Source organism: Arvicanthis niloticus, chromosome 14 (assembly GCF_011762505.2).
Source record: "Arvicanthis niloticus isolate mArvNil1 chromosome 14, mArvNil1.pat.X, whole genome shotgun sequence".
Classification (NCBI taxonomy): domain Eukaryota; kingdom Metazoa; phylum Chordata; class Mammalia; order Rodentia; family Muridae; genus Arvicanthis; species Arvicanthis niloticus.
Window position 1 is genome coordinate 28,014,604 of NC_047671.1, and position 7,816 is coordinate 28,022,419.

Sequence of the window (7,816 nt, forward strand, 5' to 3'; positions counted from 1 at the left end):
GATGAAAATCTGCAAGATCCCCTTGTTTTTCTGCTATGTTTTTGATGGGCCAAGCTGCCTATAGGGTAATGCTTACAGCTGCCATTCAATACAAGCTGTGTCCCTTCTTCCTGGGCACAAGGGAGGCAAATGGGTTCGAGCACCGTGTCTGTTTATGTCATCTACCTTTCTTTCTTTATTTTTTTTTAATATTTATTTATTTTATTTATGTGGCTACACTATAGCTATACTCCAGACACACCAGACACACCAGACACACCAGAAGAGAGCATTGAATCCCATTACAGATGGCTGTGAGCCACCATGTGGTTGCTAGGAATTGAATTCAGGACCTCTGAAAGAGCAGAGGGTATTCTTAACCGCTGAGCCATCTCTCCATTCCCTTTCTTAAAACAGGCTATTAGCACAAACTATTAGGAGGCTCTGCAAGGAGTAGGGACCCTGAATTCATACCAAGATGATATCCAGAAGCAATAATATTGGTTGGGGAGATAGCACAATCAACAAAGCCATTGTCTTGTCGTTCAAGCACTAGGACCTGAGCTCAATCTTCAGAACCTATGTTAAAAAAAAGGGGGGGGGAGTCACGTAGTAGTGTATGCTTAGACTGTTAGCACTGTAGAAGCAGAAACATGTGGATTCCTGGGGTTCATTGGCCAGCCAGTCTACTTAGTAAGTTCCAAGTCAATGAGAGAGCCTGTCAAAAATACACACACACACACACACACACACACACACACACACACACGTATGTATGAGCATGCATACATAAAGGATGGAGACCGAATACAAGACCTGAGGCTGTCCTCTGACCTCCACATTCACAGGTACACACACACGTACACTTGCAAGCATACCAACACAGACGTTAAGCATTCACTTGCATGTGTGCACCCCTCCACACAGAAGCAATAGTACTTTAAAAGCTCACGTTTACTGAATACCTGCGTGCCAGGTTACCAGTGTGACTCTTTATAAATTAGCTGTCCTACTTCATTCTCACACAGTCCTGTGAACTGGGTAAACTTATTATCACCTATGTCCCACTGAGGAACAAACGAAGAGACACGGGAAAAGCAGGCAGTTCGCCCAAGCTCACAAACTTGATAGTGTCAAAGCTAGGATTTGAACCTAGACCTCACTCCATCCTAATGCCTGTGTTAGGAGACAGTTTCCTGAGCCCAGCTTCTCAGGAACAGGCTCCACCTTGCTGGCAGAGTCAAAATTGAGTTCCTGATCCCAGGCTTGGGACCCAACTCCTGTCCTGCTTCTTCAGATGTCTCTGTCTGTCTGTTAACCAGTGAAGGATGTAAAGAGGGGAGATGCTGCTATCCCGTTCTGTAAACTAAAGCACACAAGTCATAAATGTGCTGCCTGTCTTGACTTAAGACTATGTGCCGCTTGTCCACTCATTTTTTCCCTTATTCTAAAATTCCAGGCCAGAATCCAGGAGGGGCCCTGGTTGCAAAAGCTGACTCAAGGACCCTGAAACCAGGTGACCAGGATAAGGCCTGGTCACCATCGTTAACTTCCTTGCTTAACCCCTTGTGTCAAAATACAATTGGTCAATGCGACTGCCTCCACCCCCACACGGCTTTGTGTTCCCATCCCTAAGTGCTCAGAAAAATAAAGCTTTCAAATGGACATCCACAGTGAGCACTTCCTGGAGGCCGCTCTTCAGCCTGTGTCCTTCCCACTCCCTCCCAGAGTTACCACAACCTGCTCTGGTTCCTTCAGGATGTCATTAAGCCCTCAGGAGGCAGAGGCTTCCCAGACCCAGGTGTCAGACCTGGCTCCCTGTTAAACACTCACACGCCCAGGGCACCAGTCTTACTGAGCTACTCTTCTCAGGGCACCAGCCTGCTGCCTCCTGGCCAGGCTAAAGGCTAGGAACCAGGGATGCTCACTACTGACAGGGATGAAGAATGTTTCTGTTGCCATGGTAACCACTGCCTATCTACTTAGGCAATCACTTTTGAAATTCCTGCTGGTGTGAAAGTTGTTTTGCATAGAAACACTGAAGCCTTACCCAAGAGCTCTAAAGAGATCGGTCTAACAAGTTGGTTACCTCCCTCCACACGTACACTCTTACACACATAGTTTGTTGAAGCCCTTTAAACTTTAAAGCTCAGTTCAAATGCCTCCTCTTCTAAGATAGCCTTCTAGACCTGCTAGCCTTCCCTCTGCACACTCCCTCCCCCCACCCCCCACCCTGGGGCCTGTTTATGGTTCTGGAGATCAGAGTGAACCTGTTTCACAGTTAGTTATGTGTCTCCTTTGGAGCCCCTGGTGAGCCCATAGTAGGTGCTAAACAAACATTTGTTTGAATTTATTTGAATTTCTCTTTCAGGGTTTTTTTTTTTTTTAAATTACTATTATTAACAGCACAGGCTGTTACTAATAATCCCTTATGCCTGTAAAATTATTTACAGTTTATATATAGTTTCATGCTTGAGGGCTCTGCTTTCAATGCCGGCTCCACCCTTCCTGGCCCTGTGACAGTGTTCGAGCCTTGTAACCTCTCTCGGCTGCTTTTTTATCAGCAGGATGGACGTCTGTAAAACAAAAATAAAGATGTAAAGGTTTTACTTCTTCACACAGGACCTGCCAGGCAGTGCCTCAGTGGGAGCTAATCCTATGACTCTTGATCTCACTAGGACCTCACAGTTGCTCTTAGAAGGGAGCCAGGACAGACTGAACTTTGGTAGTGTCACCAAGCTCTTCATGTTATACACAGGGAGACCTAGACTCTCAGAGGCTCTGCCCAGACCTCAGACTTCTGTCAAAAGTATGCTAGACCTGCTTGCCGTCTGCCATAGCCACTTCCTTCTTCCTGGTGTCGGAATATAGAGTTTCCTTGATTAGACTACTCCACCCCCCATTGGTGGGCCAGCTCTAGGAGCTCTTGGATCAACAGAATTTCATTATCTCTAGCTCCAGTCCCTAATTCAAAATTGGGGAAGGTTGGGGGAAGACCTGAAATTTGCTCAAAGGGACCGAATTGGGTGGGGGGGGTGGGGGGGGGAAGTATTTGAAACCATTTTAAGTAATTAATTAACCTACTGATATTTGTGTTGCTGGGGACTGAACCTAGGACCTGAGTTTCATCCCAGCCCGTCTTATTTTGCTAGAGAGCAGGCCTTAGAGTTCCCATCCTCCTGCTTCAACCTTCTGACTAACTACCAGAAATTAAAGACCGTAAGCCCTGTACCTGAAGTACACCCACTATGAAATTCACATAGCGTAACTTCCAGAACCCCTCCCCAAGCCAACCCCTTTCTAAGCCCCAAAGGGGCCCCAGCAGAATGTACTCATGGCCACTGGCTTCCTCCTAGTCAGCTTGGCTGCAGCTTCAGTTCACTTCAGTGCAGGGTTGACTACAGCCTGGTACGGACAGTGACTCTCTCCGCCCAACCTCCTTACTGTCATTTTTCCTGAAGTCTGGCAGTCTCAGAATAGCTGTGGCATTTGAGAGCTCTGACTCAGGGTGGATTGGGGGAGAGGGCACCGAATATTTGTATTTAGTGGACTTCTAAATCCCAACGTGAGAGCTAATCTTGGTTGTCAACTTGACGACATCTGGAATTAACTAAAAGCCAAGTGTGAAGGATTTTTCTTGAATGGATTATTGGAAGTGGGAAGTCCCTCCCCACATCTGGGTCTTTTAATGTTCAAAGGACCTAAACCTGGGCCATACCTTCAGGAAGATGGAAGAAGGAACAGAACATGGAAGAAGAAAGTGTTTGCTTTTTTTCCTCTTGCCCTCACTCCCACCGGCATTCATCTACCCTGTCACTGAGCCACCCCTTTGCTGGTGTTAGAACCTAGTCCTTCAGGATACCAACCATGGACTGAAGACTGGCAGCTCTCTGGGACTCCCTGAGACTCCAGCATCAGATTGGGACAGCTGAGACATCCAGTCTCATGAACTGAGCAACTACCGCATCCTTGGCCTTTCTACCAGGAGACAGCCATGGTTGAATAATCCCGTATCTAATCAGCTCTGTTCCTTTACAGGACCTTGATGAATACACCCACATATGCTTGGTTCTTTTCAGAATTCTCTAAGGTTTTTTTTTTTATAGACTTTATGTTTATTCCATGTACATTGATGTTTTGCCTGCCTGTATGTTGGATTCCCTGAAACTGGAGTTAGAAACAGTTGTGAGGGGCCATGTGAGTGCTGGGAATTGAACATGGGTCCTCTTCAAGAGTAGCAAGCAAGTACTCTTTTTGTTTGTTTGTTTTTGTTTTTTTGACACAGGGTTTCTCTGTGTAGCCCTGGCTTTCCTGGAACTCGCTCTGTAGACCAGGCTGGCCTTGAGCTCACAGAGGGAGATCTGCCTGCCCCTGCCTCCCAAGTACTGCAGAAGTCCTCTTAACCACTGAGCCAGCTCTCCAGTCCTCTCATGGTTCTTGATGCCCAATAAGATGACTTGCATTGTCTAGCAACACAAAGGTGCAGGCAGCTTAGGTGGTAATGACACCATATCCTCCCATGCCTAGCAATAGAACTAACGTTACAGGGAGCTCACCAGAGTTGATCACATAGACATAGCATATAGCCAATTTAAAGTTGTTATTCCAATCAACTGCACTACTTGCCTCCCCAACCACTTGGGTGTGACTGCAGCCTGCTGGAATAAAGACTTTCAATTAGCTATACACTGAATATTCATCTCTGGTGAGCTCCCCATAACATGTGGGGCTCAGTGGGACCTCCAAATGTTATGGGTAGTTCAGCAGAGATGGCCACTCAGGCACAACGTATAGCCAACTGAAAGTTTTTGTTGCAGCTGGTCTCCAAGTGTTTAGGGACCCAGATGTGGCCCCCAGTGTCCAGAACATAAGGTTTTTAAGGGCAAAGACCTTGTCCAGGCATCTCAGCAGCTGCAGTTGGAGGCTCACAGAACAAGCAGTTTGAAGCAAACAATTTTAACAGAAGCTAAGATGAGCGTTTAGCTGCAGGAGGTTCATACAAATAAGCAGTCTTAGCAACAGCTGAGATAAGTTAGCTAGGACTTCCTGACCTTTGCTTTCTAGAACAGAGTTGGGTACTTTTCCATAATATTCTCCATCAAGGAGATCAGATTCTAGTTAAATCTGGAAATGGCTTCAGCAAGAACACAAGATGGAGGAACCTTGGCCCCATCTTGCCCCATCACACTAATAGAAATGAAATCAGAGGAGCCAGACAGCAGGCTGTGGAAAATTCTTCCAATTATCAGACCTGTAAAATTGGGAGCAGAAGGTTCAGTGCTCAGAAATGCTTAGACAAAATGGGAACTATTTTCCCATCAGAAAGAGGCTCTCTAACATAATGTATACAGTTAGTTATAAATGTGCTGTAATTGGTTTTTCTTTTCTGATGGGGTTCCAAGAGTTTTCTCCCTGGAGGGAGACTATGCAATGTCACACCCTCTTCATAAAGTCCCAATGACAAATGGAAGCTTTATTCTACCAAAGCTCACCCTAGGGAACCAATGAGTTTATTAGACTGACTTTCAGAGGGTGAATGAGGGGTTACAGGCAGGAGCACAAACAAATCTAAAGCAGCTGCACTGGACAGTCTGCTCCCAATGTGGGTGATGGCTTTCTAACAGCTACACAGAGAAAGCCCCCTTCCCCTAGTCTTCCCAAGCCTGTGTACTCTAGACTCTCCCTGAGACCCTCAAGAGCATGTGCAATTCGGGCAGAATTAAAACAACTAACTGGGAGGAGTAGCTTGCTATTCAGTTAAGGATCAAATGACTCTCCCCATCCCCTCCTTCTATGAAGGAATGTCAGTGTCAAAAGTCAGCAAGTAGAGCTGGAGAGATGGATGGCTCAGCGTTTAAGAGAACTGACTGTTCTTCCTAGAGGTCCTGAGTTCAATTCCCAGCAACCACATAGTGGCTCACAATCTGTAATGCGATCTGATGCCCTCTGCTGGTGTGTCTGAAAGACAGTGACAGTGTACTCACATACATAAATAAATCTAAAAAAAAAAAAAAAATAGTCAATAAGCCCCAACTGTGGCAGTTGTTTTTTGTTTGCTTGTTTTGTTTTGTTTGGGATAGGGTCTGTGATGCTTTGCAAGCAGACACAGATGGTCTTACAAAATGACTGCCATTCTGCTTGGAGGATAGAGTCATACAATAAGTATTACACTGTAGGTTAAATTGTATCCCCTTATTAAAAATATGTTGGACCAGAAGTCCTTGAAAACATGACCTTAGCTGGGCGGTGGTGGCGCACACCTTTAATCCCAGCACTTGGGAGGCAGAGGCAGGCGGATTTCTGAGTTCAAGGCCAGCCTGGTCTACAGAGTGAGTTCCAGGACAGCCAAGGCTACACAGAGAAACCCTGTCTCAAAAAAAAAAAAAAAAGAAAAGAAAGAAAGAAAGACAAGACAAGACAAGACAAGACAAGACGACCTTATCAGGAATCGAGGATTTTACAGAGGTGACCAGAGGGATCCTTGGTGCCTATGATTGATGTCCTTCTAGAAACAGGAAATTGAAACACAGATGCAGAGGGAGAATGACACATGACGACAAAGGCTGAGGCTGTAGTGATGACTCTGCAAGCCAAGGAACACAGGAAGGCTGCCAGAAAACTGCCAGCAGCATGGAGAGAAGCAGGAACCAGCCCTCCTCGCTCTCAGAGGGTCTCAACCCTGCCGATGTCTTCATCTCTGACTGTCTGCAGAGCTGTGAGGTAACTCGCTTCTGCTGTTTAAGGCACCCAGTTCGAAGTACTTGCTTAAGGCAATCCTAGAAAACTAGTGAGAATGACAGAGACCACATAGCATAGCTCCGCATGAAGCCCAGCTGCCTGCATCCCAGCTCACAAAACTAAAGGAGGACCTGCAAGGTGGCTAAAGGGGTGTGCTGTGTGTATGTGTAAAGGTGGTAAAGAAGCTCGCTGCCAAGCCTGACTCCTGAGTTCAATCCCCAGGACTCAGATGGTAGAAGAGAGGACCAAGTCTGGCAAGTTGTCCTCTACAGATGCATACACACACACACACACACACACACACACACACACACATTTACACACATGCACACACAGTTTAAAAATACTAGAGAGAATTTCATCCAAGGGAAGGGTAAATTATCTTTCTATTCTCTATATAGATATTAATTCCGAAATCAATTCCTATCAAAGGCATGCCTAGCATTCACCTATAGATCCTCCTCCTCTTCCTTATCCTCCTCTTCCTCCTCCTCTTCTTCCTCCTCCCCTTCCTCTTCCTTCTCCTCTTCCTCCTCCTCTTCTTCCTCCTCCCCCTCTTCTTCCTCCTCTTCTTCCTCCTCCTCTCTCTCTTCCTCCTCCTCTTTCTCCTCCTTTTCTTCCTTCTCTTCCTCTTCCTCGTCTTCCTCTTCCTCCTTTTCCTCCTCTTCTTCCTCCTCTTCCTCCTCCTCTTCTTCCTCTTCCTCCTCCTCCTTCTCCTCCTTCTCTTCCTCCTCTTCTTTCTCCTCCTCTTCTTCCTCCACCTCCTCCAGACAGTGTTTGCTTCTACCTTCTAGGCCTTTCCTCTGTTCCCTACAGCTAGGGCTCCCCTTCACACATTCTCAGGACTGGGGCTCTGTGCTTCACAGATCCTATTAAGGAAAACAACTGCCTGTGCTCGCCCCTGGTCAGGGAGGTGATGACGCTGAAAAGCAGATGTAAGTCTCTGGAGGGAGAACCAAGAGGCAGAGTGGTCTGGTCTCTACAAACGCCCTTCTCCATCACTCTCCACTCCTTTCCTTCACCCAGAAACTGGAGTTACTTCTCGGAACCTAAAGAACATGCCTCCGTGTTTGGCCACAGAGAGGCTGTCTCAATTACT